At 41.5% G+C, this 15,128-nt stretch overlaps 1 protein-coding gene across 1 annotated transcript in view; it reads left to right on the top strand.

The window, feature by feature from the left end:
• Positions 1 to 15,128, top strand: part of CCDC60 (coiled-coil domain containing 60) — a 177,196-nt gene that overhangs the window by 135,025 nt on the left and 27,043 nt on the right. The window lies entirely within an intron of this gene.

Raw genomic sequence — 15,128 nt, 5'->3', positions numbered from 1 at the left:
TTCCAATCTCAACTTCAATTGCTGCTATAAATTTAGATATTCTTGGTGGCCCTAGATACCACCTCAAAAGTCAGTGTGAGCAGCACTTTGTGAAAAGCAAATCCCAGTAGTAGATTTAAATAATACTTTGTTTTTAAGAGAGAAGATATATCAATGCAAACATATTGGCCACTGCCAAAAATTAGGGTCTTGTAAGATGTATTTGATGTTTAGGTAAAATGTTCTTGACCATGCACTGTAACCATGGGAAGGTAATCATCTGAATTGTCTCCATATGATTTGTCATATACTACTTCATGGAAGTTAGTGGTACTAGGTAAAACATAAATTCATTTTGGTCAGTCTTTAGGATGCAAGAGGACATCCTCACTCTGGACAATCCCTTTTAATCTAGGATGAGGGCAATCCTGGAGTGCATGGAAAGATTCTCAGTGAAGTTAATAGCAGGCCGCGACCCTTTACATAATATATCCTAAGATTACACATACACAATACTTTTGTAGGCATTGGTTGGGAGGGTGGCATCCTGTGGAACTGACTTCTATAGTTTACACTTTACTTTGTTTTTAAGCTTTTCTACTTTTGTTCTTTTGTTAGTGACCAGACTGGTTCTGGCTTATGGTTTAATACCTCGCCTCTAGGCCAGATCAACCATTCCAAACCCAAGGATTGAGAAATACCTATTACACAAAAGATCATGGCTCCTCCAAACTCTTATTTCTCTGCCTTGAGGTAGGAGAGGACAAAAGGATAGGGCAGGGGAGTTGACAGGATTGGGAGGTGGCTCATTGTTTAAATGTTATAATTATTCTCCTTTAATAAGAATTTCATAATCAGAAATGTTTGGAGAGTCAACTGCTGTCTTAAATTGCACACTATGATTGTGCTTAATCTTTCACACTGATTATAACTCACTGTTTGCTGTCAATGTATTTGACGATCTCTGACATTCCTAATAAAAATGTATTAAAAAAAATATATATATTTAAATATCAAAAAATACTGTCACTCTAGGCTTTGTTCATCCGACTTATTCTTAGTTAATCCAGAGATGTCAACGTTTCAGCTCCCGGTCATGAAAGCTACGATCGGGGGCTGAAACATTGACATCTCTGGATTAACTAAGAAAAAATCGGATGAACAAAGCCTAGAGTGCCGGTATTTTTTTATATTTCTATATTGTTGTGACTTGGCACCAGGTATTTTTTATATATTTTTTTAGTAGGAGTGCAAGAGATTAATTTGTTTGGTGTATATAAATTTATATATATATATATAATTCTAGCTCCTCCCGAGTAAGGCATCAACTGGTGTGACCAATACCTAATGCAAAGTGCATTAATTTCATGAAAACATGCCTTTGTCCCAAGTTTATTAATCAGTGAACTGATAGCTTTGTTGAATCATCATATTATTAATAGCCGTTATTTGTGCAATCCATGTTGCAGTTGTAATAGGCGATTGCAAACTTTATACTTCATAAGGTGCGATGCCACTAAAATGGTGAAAAAAATGGATTATTAATTAGTTGTCATCTATAGCATACATTTACTTGGATAGGCTTATATAGGCTGTAGATAATACATTATCAGGTTGATTTACTACTTGTTGGGGAAAAAAAATGCATCTATGAAAAGACAAGTTTTGTTTGGAAGTCTGATGCAAGATCCATGATATTTGTTATGATAGCTAGAAAGGTCAGAGTGTATCTTAGGGTAATTTTTTAACTGCACAAAGAAAAACACTTATCTATTTTCAAATTAAATTATTTCAAACCTGTAAAATATCTCGGGGTGAACGAGCCGATCGACTCTCTCTTATTATATCCTCAGGTCTCACAGACCTCACCATCTGTTTTATTAACCTGTTTGATTTCCATTTCAGCAACGCCTCGTCTACCATAGTGCCTGGCCTCACTAGACATAGCATGTGTTCTATAGTACAGTTTTATGGCTGTAATTCACTCTGGAAGTTTATTTTTGAGGCATTATGTATGAGTCACACTAGTTGCTAAAACATTTTTGGCATAATTTTGCAGAGAAAAAACTGTTGGGCTCAAGTAAGTTAACTTGTTTCTTGCTTTTAATTAGTAAACGATGTGCCAATGGGCTGATTTATTTTGCTTTATATTTGACGTGTTGTGGTAACATCCATATTCTGTCACTGATGAGCAATTCTGTAGAGTAACTTGCCGATAGTGCATTATAAACCCATAGTGATGCACAATGTAACTATTTTTACATTCATTATGCACATAGTCCGGGGGGTATAGTATACAGCAGAATGTGTGAGGTTTTAAGACAGTGGCTTACAATTTTTTTTTTTTGTGTTGCTAATTAGCATTCCTTCTCAGCCAAAACAAGATAGTATTTGCCAAGTTCATGCATTTTCCTAAAAGCTGTCTTGAAAATCACGCTGAATTTTCTAATTACATGAAATCCTTGCAAAATATTTATGAGGCATCTGCTGTGGATATATAATGTGTACTGACAGAATGTGCATGTCTAATAGGCAAGCATAACAGTTAAATCAGGAGTTGTAACTTCTGGGAGTCCTAGTCCCTCTGAAAGTCTGCTCTCTGTAGGATCAGTTTCAAGGAGATTAAAATAATTTATTAGGCTGAATTATGAGCAAAACGTAGATCAGTAATTTCCATTTTGATTAAAACTCTCATGGATCGCCATCTGGGACAGATATAATTCTGGGTCTCAATATTGCACCCTGAAGCTTGAAATTTGTTGTTGTAGGGATACAGATTTCTTTAACAGAAAAGTTTATTTATAAAGCACGTTACAAGGACAGATACATTGATCTTCTTTCATGTATATCCAGCAGAACATGTACTTTGTAATGTTACATATTTTAAGTTAGAACATATACACAAGCGAGTGATGAAACAAATATGGAAACACTCACATCAATAGTAAACTATTCACACTAAAGTGAAGTTTTTTTTTTAATGTAGATCTGTGACCAGGGAGGCACGGACCTCACTTGTGATTCTAGCTACTGTACAGATTCATGTGAGCATATGAGTGAAGGTACTGACTCAATGTTGTCATAACGTGTCACCAACTTAGAATCCTGGCATAGAAACTCAGTGGCACAGAAGTCATGTTGTACTCATTCTCCTACTCATTCTCATGGAAGGAATTGAATCCATGTTGTTCTCACAGAATCCAACTGGTTCTTGTAGAACTGCCTTGATGTGGAAACAGTTCCACAAAATCTCACTGAAATGCAACAGCCTCATGAAAGATAGCATTCTAAATTTCATTCTGAGGACTGAATTACTTTGCGATAGACACCATTAATTCCTGGACAGAACTATGCACATAGCTCAGTTCACCTGATACAAAACACCTTACATAAACACATCATTTATAATAATTAAGATTATAATCTTAATATATCAATTCTACCAAACTGGTCATAGGACTAAATGTCAGGCAGGTTCCTCTGCTCACCGCATGGCAACCTCTAGGTGATTTTTTTGCCTTTTCAGAGACATTGTGAATGAGCTATAACTGATACCTCTCTAGACACAGTAAGCAAGGAATCCATACTACATACTATTTTGTTTCACTATATTTCTTTATTTTCTAATGTATGTGTGTTTCTGCACAGGAACCCTTAGTCTATACCACTCATGAGAGTGAGCTTGATGACATGGGACATGTCATCATTGTTCCTCATGGGACAATGAGGAAATTCAAGAAAATGTATAATATGGACTGGTGGTAGAGCAAGTATCAAAACAATCTACAGTCTATCTATGCAACATGTGATGTGTTGATGGAATCTCTAAGAGGCCTAGAAGACAGACCACCAACCAGATGGGTTGTGTAGTTTCAGAGGTTACTTCTTCAATGCCTGGTTTACATACTCCATCTGCTTATTAGAATGAGAATAGCAAGTGGTGGCTTATGATCTCTTCACTTACCAAGCCGTGATATGAGTTGGACTTCATGTTCTATTCATATGGTCTCAGCAGACAAATATCTCTCAGATGAAAAGAGTATCTGTGTTATATGCTAATCTTATATGGTGTAGGTCATTTTTCATATCACAAAGTAAAATTTTGTAACCTTAATGGTCAAATTTTTTACGCCTTCCACTCTATTTTGGAAAAGTGACCATTTTATTGTTTCCTGACAAGAACCTTCCTTTTAACTCTAGTGGATCTTTTGTTCATGGACTTACAGGAGTAATCAACCGTTGCAGAAAGTGAACAGGTACAGGAATTGCCAAAAGATGCCCCATGGTATGAAATATTATGTACACTTCAGATGAGTCATATAACTTGAAGCACAAGATTAGTGATGTCGCGAACATAAAATTTTCGGTTCGCGAACGGCGAACGCGAACTTCCGCAAACGTTCGCGAACTGGCGAACCTGGCGATCCACCATAGACTTCAATGGGCAGGCAAATTTTAAAACCCACAGGGACTCTTTCTGGCCACAATAGTGATGGAAAAGTTGTTTCAAGGGGACTAACACCTGGACTGTGGCATGCCGGAGGGGGATCCATGGCAAAACTCCCATGGAAAATTACACAGTTGATGCAGAGTCTGGTTTTAATCCATAAAGGGCATAAATCACCTAACATTCCTAAATCACAATGGATATGGATTGACACCTGACATATGACATATTGACACCTTGACATGTGGATTGACACCTGTCCTCAGAGACCCTGATACACACTGACACAGAGCAGAATAGGGACTGTTCCCCCTACATAGGGTCACTTGGCAGATATGGATTGACACCTATCCTAAGGATCCCTGATACACACTGACACAGAGCAGAATAGGGACTGTTCCCCCTACATAGGGTCACTTGGCAGATATGGATTGACACCTATCCTAAGGATCCCTGATACACACTGACACAGAGCAGAATGGGGACTGCTCCCCCTACATAGGGTCACTTGGCAGATATGGATTGACACCTGTCCTCAGGGACCCTGATACACAATGGGGGGGGACCTACTGTCCTCCCCCCTGCCCCCACCCCTGCGCAGTGGGTGGGGGCCATAAAAATAATGAGGGGGGAGACCTACTGTCCTCCCCCCCGGCCTCCACCCCTGCGCGGTGGGTGGGGGCCATAAATCACAATGGGGGGGGGCCTACTGTCCTCCCCCCGCCCCCACCCCTACGTGGTGGGTGGGGGCCATAAATCACAATCGGGGGGGGACCTACTGTCCTCCCCCTGCCCCCACCCCTGCGCGGTGGGTGGGGGCCATAAAAATAATGAGGGGGGACCTACTGTCCTCCCCCTTGGCCCCCACCCTGCGCGGTGGGTGGGGTCCATAAAAATAATGAGGGGGGAGACCTACTGTCCTCCCCCCTGGCCCCCACCCCTGAGCGGTGGGTGGGGGCCCTAAAAAAAACAATAAGGGGGGCCAGCCCCCACCCCTGAGTGGTGGGTGGGGGCCCTAAATAAAAATATCCCCCCCAATCAAAGGTGACTAGGGGTCCCCAAGCCCCTAGTCACCCACCCCCCACCCCCCACCCCAAAAGAAGTTACCCCCTACCTACCTCCCTCACCCTAAAAAATAGTGAGGGGGGAATAAAATAACTAACCTGTAAAGAAAAATTCAACTTACCATTTGACGTCTTCTTTTTTCTAAAATCTTCTTTTTTCAGCCCCAAAAAAGGACAAATAAAAAGCCATAAGAACCGACGCAATTAAAAAAAAAATAAAAAAATAAAAAAAAAAAACATCTTCACCCATGGAGGGCTTATTATAAGAGATGATTATACCATTCTAGCAATAGAATCTCTACTAACATGTGGTTCTTATGTCTTTTAACCCCTTAAGGACCAAACTTCTGGAATTAAATGGAATCGTGACATGTCACACATGTCATGTGTCCTTAAGGGGTTAAACAATAAAATTGTGTTTCCTATTTTTCTTAAACTGTGAAACCTATAATCTTAAAAGCTACACCAAATTTGGGGGGGATTAGCCCTATCTCTTCTGTTTCCTATACCCAGAGTTATGAACAAAGATGATGACTGAAAATAAGCAAAACAGTATCAGTACCAATATGTAAAAGCACCAACTTCGTGTCTAACATCAAAAAAAATTAAAAAAAATTAACCGTAGCTAGCCATCATTATCAGACTGTTTCATCAGGAAGAACATATTTCGATGTTTTTTTTCTTGTTTTCTAGTATATCCTGTTGTATAGATGTTGCTACTATTACTTTCCTTAATTGACATCTGAAGTATGAAAAGTGTTGATTCTGCTGGGAGTAAGCACTGAAACCATGGAGTTTAAATCTGTTTTACGGTTGTTGTTTATTGATCTGTTTCATCAGCTACAACTAGGCCTTGAATATTTTTATTTTTTTTGGTGTTCTCAGTTTGAATATTTAGCCCAAGAGCTGCATTTGTGAAAAGTAACTATAATTTAATTTCATACGTAAATAAAGTGGGCCAATTCTGTGTTAGATAAGTTAGCAAATCATATTTATCTTTCTCTCCTCCAGAATCTAAATACATTACAATGAAATTCCTGGATCAATTAGTGAACAATTCTACCGACAGTTCTTTTCAGAAATGTTTAATTTAGAATCAGAGAGACTATATATTTTTTATAGCTTGCTCTTTATCTCTTAATTTTATTATCCTACTTTGTTTATTAACATTAGGGACTAATAAAAGCCATTTTGTTTCGGTTGTGAGAAAAGAAAGCCAATATACAGATTATCTTTACTGTTGTGTGTGATCGTAACGGATGTGTGGTCTGAATTTTTATGGTCATATATAACCTTCCAATAGATGGTTCGATTCACGGAATTTTTTTTGGTATATTTATTTAGGTTTGGCCCAAGCACTGTTAATTTCTTTCTGTGCATACTTAGTCATCATGATTTAATTGTACTACTCTGGCACTATGACAACATGCTGCTGGCAGAGCCCTTATTAATGTATAAAATTATGAATAGACGATAGCTACTGTATAACTGAGATATGCGAAACCTGCAGTTTTTATAGCTGGACATTTTAATTACCCTGAATTTAAAAAATTGTTTTTAACCTCGGAAATTAATGATTTGTGCTGGCTTATGCTAGGCTTGCAAGTTTAGAGAAATATATTTAGAATGGTTAGTAGGTTTGCATCACAGCAAGAAAAATTCTTCACTCTGGTAAATTGGTAGACTTTTCCAAGGAAGTATCAGTCCTGCTTCTGCCACTGAGGGACACATCGATGTCCCATGTCCTCAACCTCACTCTCATGAGTGGTATAGACTAAGGGTTCCTGTGCAGAAACACACATACATTAGAAAATAAAGAAATATAGTGAAACAAAATAGTATGTAGTATGGATTCCTTGCTTACTGTGTCTAGAGAGGTATCAGTTATAGCTCATTCACAATGTCTCTGAAAAGGCAAAAAAATCACCTAGAGGTTGCCATGCTGTGAGCAGAGGAACCTGCCTGACATTTAGTCCTAGGACCAGTTTGGTAGAATTGATATATTAAGATTATAATCTTAATTATTATAAATGCTGTGTTTATATAAGGTGTTTTGTATCAGGTGAACTGAGCTATGTGCACAGTTCTGTCCAGGAATTAATGGTGTCTATCGCAAAGTAATTCAGTCCTCAGAATGAAATTTAGAATGCTATCTTTCATGAGGCTGTTGCATTTCAGTGAGATTTTGTGGAACTGTTTCCGCATCAAGGCAGTTCTACAAGAACCAGTTGGATTCTGTGAGAACAACATGGATTCAATTCCTTCCTTGAGAATGAGTAGGAGAATGAGTACAACATGACTTCTGTGCCACTGAGTTTCTATGCCAGGATTCTAAGTTGGTGACACGTTATGGCAACATTGCAAATTGCCTGTCTCTGTCAGGGTACCTGTGGTCTCTACCTCCGAAAGAGGTAGAGACTTAGCTGTTCCTCCATCCAGACGGTCTGATGGCTCCCTTCCCCGCGGTCTATCCGGTCATGCTAGGCCGGCCGCGAGGGAGTGACTGCCTTTTACAGCATCTAAGCAGGAAGTAGTCATCAGGACACTCCCCCGGAACGACCTGTCAGTCAATTGCTGCAGGACCAATCAGGACGCCTCGGAGGCGTGGTTACTGCTCTGAACAGGGTATTTAACAGAGCTTCTTTCATTAGCTCATTGCCCTGTCGTGGTTCTAGCTTGTTCTAGTCACTCAGTGCTTGTGTATTCTATTATCCCTTTTGGTTTTGACCCGGCTTGTTTACCTTACTCTGCTTATCTCTGTTACCCTTGATTCGGCTTGTCTCTCGCTTACCTGTCTTCTGTTACCCTCGACCTCGGCTTATCTTTGACCATTCTATACTGTACTACTTACGTTAGTCCGGCCATTCTAAGGTCCGGTATACGTATCTGGCTACTGTTTGTACTCTGCGTGTTGGATCCCTGTCCCGATCCTGACATTACGACAGGGCCAATGGATCCTGCAAGTACAAACAGTAAGCTGGCTGCTCCTGATCCTAGGTTTGAAGCCATGGATCACAGAATGGATCAGATGGCGCTTGCGCTACAGGCTCTATTAGCTTGTGCTAATAACCCACCAGAGGAGATACGTAATACCCCTGTTTCTCCTGTCGGTTCAGGTCTAGAGGTAGCCACAGTGGGTGCTTCTTCTCACATTACCCCCCCAGTACGCTATGGTGGGGCTCCTGAGAAGTGTTGTGGTTTTTTAAACCAAATTAGTATCCACTTTGAATTGCAACCTCGCTCTTATCCTACAGATAGGGCAAAAGTAGGATTTATTATCACCCTACTCATTGAGAAAGCTCTGAGATGGGCCAACCCACTATGGGAGAACGATAACCCATTAGTTTATAACTATAACGCATTTGTAGCTGCTTTTAGAAGAACATTTGACCCTCCAGGTAGAAAGGTTAATGCAGCCAGATTACTGTTGCGCCTGAGACAGGAGAACCGAACACTGGTGGATTATGCACTAGAGTTCAGGTCTCTGGCGGCAGAAATCAAGTGGAATGAGCAGGCGTATATGGATGTATTTTTGAATGGCCTATCTGATGTAATCCTTGATGAGGTTGCTACCAGAGAACTCCCTGAGAATTTAGAGGATTTAATTTCGTTCATCTCTCGTATAGATGAACGTCTAAGAGAGAGACAGAACACTCGAGAGAGGAACCAGAGACCTTCTTTTAGGTTAGCTCCCGCTTTTCCAAGTCCTGACTCCACGATATCTTTGCTTACTGAACCTATGCAGATAGGGTATACCCGCCTCTCTGAGGAGGAAAGACAGCACAGGAGAAGAGAGGGTTTGTGTATGTATTGTGGGGCCAAGGGTCATTTACTCTCGAACTGTTCTAACCGCCCGGGAAACCCTCGCACCTAAGTCTCTCTAGAGGACAGGCCTTGGGTGTTTCTATTTTGTCCTCTACTCCTAATTATAAAGATCACAGGCTTCTGCTACCAGTTTCCTTAACTTGGGGGAAGGAAGTAGTAAGGGCTATGGCATTGATAGATTCCGGTGCTGCTGAGAATTTTATCGACCAAGCCTTTGCTAGTAAGAACAATTTCCCATCCCAGCTAACGGAGACACCTTTGGCCGTTGAGGCCATAGATGGTAGACCACTACTAGACCCTGTTATCTTTCGTGAGACCATACCCATTGATTTAAATGTTGGTATCCTACACGTGGAGAAATTATCTCTTATGCTCATTTTGTCTCCTTCCGTTCCCATAGTTCTGGGGTACCCATTATTGAAAAAACATAACCCTATTATTGATTGGGAGTTAGGAGAGATACTCTCGTGGGGCCAGGGCTGCCAGGATCGGTGTTTGTGTAAGGTTTCTCCATTAGCTAATATTAACTTACCGGAGAATCCTACTCAGTCCACAGAAAGACAAATACCAGACCTTTTCCTAGACTTAAGGGCAGTGTTTGACAAGAAGAATGCCGATTCTTTGCCTCCACACAGGTCATTTGATTGTAAGATTAAGCTTCTACCCGGCACTATGCCTCCGAGGGGCCATGTATATCCTTTGTCTGTTCAGGAAAACTCGGTTCTAGAGGAGTAAATTCGGGAGAATTTAGAAAAGGGATTCATCAGGAGGTCTTCTTCTCCGGCCGGGGCTGGGTTCTTTTTCATTAAGAAGAAGGATGGCACGCTGAGACCTTGTATCGATTACTGAGGCTTGAATAAAATAACTGTCAGAAATGCCTATCCTATCCCACTGATTACCGAGTTATTTGATCGTCTTAAGGGCTCCAAAATCTTCACCAAGTTAGATCTCAGAGGGGCTTACAATTTGGTGAGAATCCAGCAAGGTCACGAGTGGATGACGGCATTCAATACCCGGTATGGCCATTACGAATACACTGTTATGCCATTTGGACTATGCAATGCGCCTGCAGTATTTCAAGATTTGATTAATGAGGTACTTAGGGAGTTTCAGCATGATTGTGTTATTGTTTACCTGGACGACATACTAATACACTCTAAGGAGATTGAGACTCACCATAGACAGGTCAGAAAGGTATTACACAAGCTGCTGCAACATGGTCTATATTGCAAATTGGAGAAGTGCAGTTTTGATCAGTCTCAGGTAGACTTTCTTGGATACGTGATTTCTGGGGAAGGTTTTAAAATGGATCCTGTAAAACTCCAATCTATTTTAGACTGGCCCTTGCCCAAAGGACTCAAAGCTATCCAAAGGTTTATTGGTTTTTCCAACTACTATAGGCGCTTCATTAAAGGATACTCCTCTATCATTGCGCCTATTACCAATATGACCAAACAAGGGGCTGATACTAAGTTCTGGTCTAAGGAAGCTCTTGGTGCTTTCAAGACTCTCAAGGAACTTTTTGCCTCGGCTCCCATTCTAGTCCATCCTGATACGACTCTGCCTTTCTTGCTTGAGGTCGATGCCTCTGAGACAGCAGTTGGGGCTGTTCTGTCTCAAAGGTTAGGGGTGGATAAACCGTTACACCCTTGTGGTTTCTTCTCTAAGAAATTTTCTGGGCCTGAGAGCTGATATGACAACGGGGAAAGGGAACTGTTAGCAGTCATTAAAGCCTTAAAGGAGTGGAGACATTTGTTGGAGGGGACCCTACACCCTATTACGATTTTGACGGACCACAAAAACTTGTCCTATATTGGGGAGGCTAAGCGCTTATCCTCTAGACAAGCTCGTTGGTCCTTATTCCTGACTCACTTCAATTATGTACTGACTTACAGACCTGGTTCTAAAAACTCTAAAGCCGATGCATTATCTCGCCAATATGAACCTTCTACTGTACCTGAACCAGTTCTTTCTTCTATAGTTCCGAAATGCAATATCATTGCTAATACGAATCTCAGGATTCATTCTCCATTACTGGCCGAGATCATTAAGTTGCAACATCTAGCACCTAAACAGACTCCTGCGGGTCGTCATTTCGTTCCTCCTGCTCTTCAACTGGAACTTTTACAGTGTTTACATAATAGCAAGATGGCGGGACATCCTGGTATTCGCAAAACTTACGCGTTGATCTCTAAGGACTTCTGGTGGCCTGCTTTACGGAGGGATATTGAGGAGTTCATCGCTGCATGTTAAGTTTGTACTAAAACCAAACAACCCCATACGCTTCCATGTGGATTCCTGCACCCCTTGGAGGTTCCAGAAAAAACATGGTCCTGTTTGGCCATGGACTTTATTGTCGATCTACCTATCTCTAAAAGACAGACTGTTATCCTCACCGTGGTTGACAGGTTTACTAAGATGGCACACTTCATTCCCCTGCCTAAACTCCCGTCTTCTCCCGAATTGGCAGAGATATTCGCTAAGGAGATTTTTCGCCTACATGGGATACCCTCTCAAATTGTATCGGACAGAGGCTCCCAATTTGTTTCCCGCTTTTGGAGGTCCTTCTGCTCTCAACTTGGTATTAAATTAAACTTTTCTTCTGCCTATCATCCTCAGTCTAACGGAGCTGCTGAACGCACCAACCAGAAAATTGAACAATATTTATGATGCTTTGTTTCTGAACACCAGGATGATTGGGTCGGTTTGATTCCTTGGGCGGAGTTTGCACACAACAATCTCGTTTGCGATTCTACTCATTCAAGCCCCTTCTTCATGAATTATGGTTTTCATCCGTCTATTCTTCCTTCGGATTCTCCTTCCCAGGGGGTGCCGTCGGTTGATGTTCATGTTGCCAATTTGAGGAAGTTGTGGGATCAAACTCGACAAATCCTTGTGCACAACTCTATGTTGGTCAAGAAACACGCTGATAAACGTAGAAGGGCGGCTCCGGTCTTTGTTCCAGGTGATAGGGTATGGTTGAGCACGAGGAACATCCGTTTAAAAGTGCCCTCCATGAAGTTCGCTCCTCGTTATATTGGACCCTACAGGGTGCTGACCCGTATCAATCCAGTTGCGTATCGTTTAGCTCTTCCTAATACCTTACGCATCCCGAACTCGTTTCACGTTTCATTGCTGAAACCACTCATATGTAACAGATTTTCCTCCACAATAGCCCCTCCTCGCTCCGTTCAGGTGGAGGGTCAGGAGGAGTATGAGGTTAACTCTATTATTGATTCTCGAATCTCCCGGGGGAGAGTACAATATCTGGTTGATTGGAAGGGATATGGTCCTGAGGAGAGGAGTTGGGTACCTCAGAAGGATGTTCATGCTCCCCGTCTCCGCAGGGCGTATCACTCTCGCTTCCCATCTCGTCCCGGTTCATTCCGCCCGGTGGGCGTATCTGAGAGGGGGGGTACTGTCAGGGTACCTGTGGTCTCTACCTCCGAAAGAGGTAGAGACTTAGCTGTTCCTCCATCCAGACAGTCTGATGGCTCCCTTCCCCGCGGTCTATCCGGTCATGCTAGGCCGGCCGCGAGGGAGTGACTGCCTTTTACAGCATCTAGGCAGGAAGTAGTCATCAGGACACTCCCCCGGAACGACCTGTCAGTCAATTGCTGCAGGACCAATCAGGACGCCTCGGAGGCGTGGTTACTGCTCTGAACAGGGTATTTAACAGAGCTTCTTTCATTAGCTCATTGCCCTGTCGTGGTTCTAGCTTGTTCTAGTCACTCAGTGCTTGTGTATTCTATTATCCCTTTTGGTTTTGACCCGGCTTGTTTACCTTACTCTGCTTATCTCTGTTACCCTTGATTCGGCTTGTCTCTCGCTTACCTGTCTTCTGTTACCCTCGACCTCGGCTTGTCTTTGACCATTCTATACTGTACTACTTACGTTAGTCCGGCCATTCTAAGGTCCGGTATACATATCTGGCTACTGTTTGTACTCTGCGTGTTGGATCCCTGTCCCGATCCTGACAGTCTCTCATGCATCTTACAACAGAACACATGATAAAAGCTTAATTTATGGACAGGCTATATAGCAAAAGTAAATATTGTGATTTGGAAAGACGCCTTTAATATATACTTGTCCTAGCTAATGTTTACTGCCTATATATTTTATTTGATATGAGTATGATCAAACTAACAATGCCATGTTTAGATTTGAATGGGGTACAAAAAAGACCCACCAACGTTACGTTATAAAAACACCGGAGAAGTAGCTGCATGCTAAGCATATGAAATTAGTGTGTATATACGACACAGCACGCCTGGTAACTGAATTTAAAGCGTTGTCACTGGCATATGTCATTTTATTGTCCCCACTGATTTTATTTGTGCCTCCAACGTATTTTTCTGCCCACTGTGTTTACCAGAAAAAATGTTCTTTGTTTTTGGTGCCAGATCTTAATCCTATATGATACCTTCTTCAATAACATGGCTGTGATGTGTTGTCTATGCATGCCCAGTGCAGTCGCTTTTGTTCCTGGGTGCTGAGCATGGGCGGACAGGGTTTGGCAAAGGACTAGAAAGGAATGTGAGAATGGAGCCGAGGGATAATATAAGCAGAAGAATGTTATGGGAAAATGGGACTTTATAAAACTCCATTCTTTGTCAAGTTTTGTCAGAGGAAGGACAAAACATAGGACAAAATACATAAAACAAAGTAGTCCCTACTTTGCTTTATGAGTTTTAGGAGAAAAAGAATGATAAAGAAGAAAATAAAAAAGTATTAGGAGTGAGGAAGAGAAGAACATATTGAAGCAAGGTAACTTTTAGGTGACAGAGCCTCTTTACTAAAGTAAGTTACCAATCACATTAACACAGAATTCAGTAAACCTGCATCGCAGAAATGTAACCCCCTTTTGATATTTAGTTAAAGGGACACTATAGGCACCCAGACCACTATACCTCATTGAAGTGGTCTGAATGCAGTGTTCCTTTCTCTTTCAGAGAAACTGCGATGTTTATACTGCTGGGTTAAGATTGGCTCTAGTGGCTTTCTCTGTGACAACAACTAGAGTTGCTTCCTGGCTTTTCACGTAGTTTAACTCCATTAAACGACGCTGGACATAGTCACGCTTTGCATGAGGACGTCCAGTGTCTTCAAATCCCCCATGTGAAAGGCCTTATGTGCATGTGACACTCGTCGTGCATGCACACTAGGTTCCCCCTACCGTCGCTGTTAAGAGGTAAGTGTCTGACTTTACTGTGGTTAACTTTAAAATCAAAGGTCATGTAACAGAAGGCTGGCTCTGATACCCTTTCTGTTCCCAGAGATCACTTAGTAGAAAAATTGTTATATTGGCTAGTTAGTTAGGCTTGACTAGTAGCGTAGCACCTGAAATGTTGCATGTGTGTCTCACTCTGCACTCCATACTCCCACCACTTTTCCCTAGGGAAATTGCATGCCCATACTCACATTCATATACAAACATTCATATTTACATGTTTACATTCATATACATGCTTTGCTTCCATGAGAAAGGCCGTATGCGCACATGACACTCGCCGCACATGCACACTAGGTTCATCCTACCATCGCTATTAAGAGGTAAGTGTTTTACCCCTTTCAACACCAGGTACAGACATTCAGCCAAGGGCTGAATTTTGGGGGGTTCTACTTTTGTGGTCTCACTGAAAGATCTATTTTCAACTGATCCTGTTAAGGTTGATTACCTGTTGACCACCTCTATAGCTATATAAAGGGAAGTGGCCTTCAACCATCTAAACCCACACAGATTACAACATCAATATCACCTTCTAGAGTTTATGGACATTTTTTTATAATTTTATGTTCATTCTAATGTATTT

This window comes from Pelobates fuscus, chromosome 5, assembly GCF_036172605.1.
Source record: "Pelobates fuscus isolate aPelFus1 chromosome 5, aPelFus1.pri, whole genome shotgun sequence".
Classification (NCBI taxonomy): Eukaryota; Metazoa; Chordata; class Amphibia; order Anura; family Pelobatidae; genus Pelobates; species Pelobates fuscus.
Note: the sequence above shows the minus strand (reverse complement) of the source record. Positions and strands in the feature narration are given on the sequence as shown.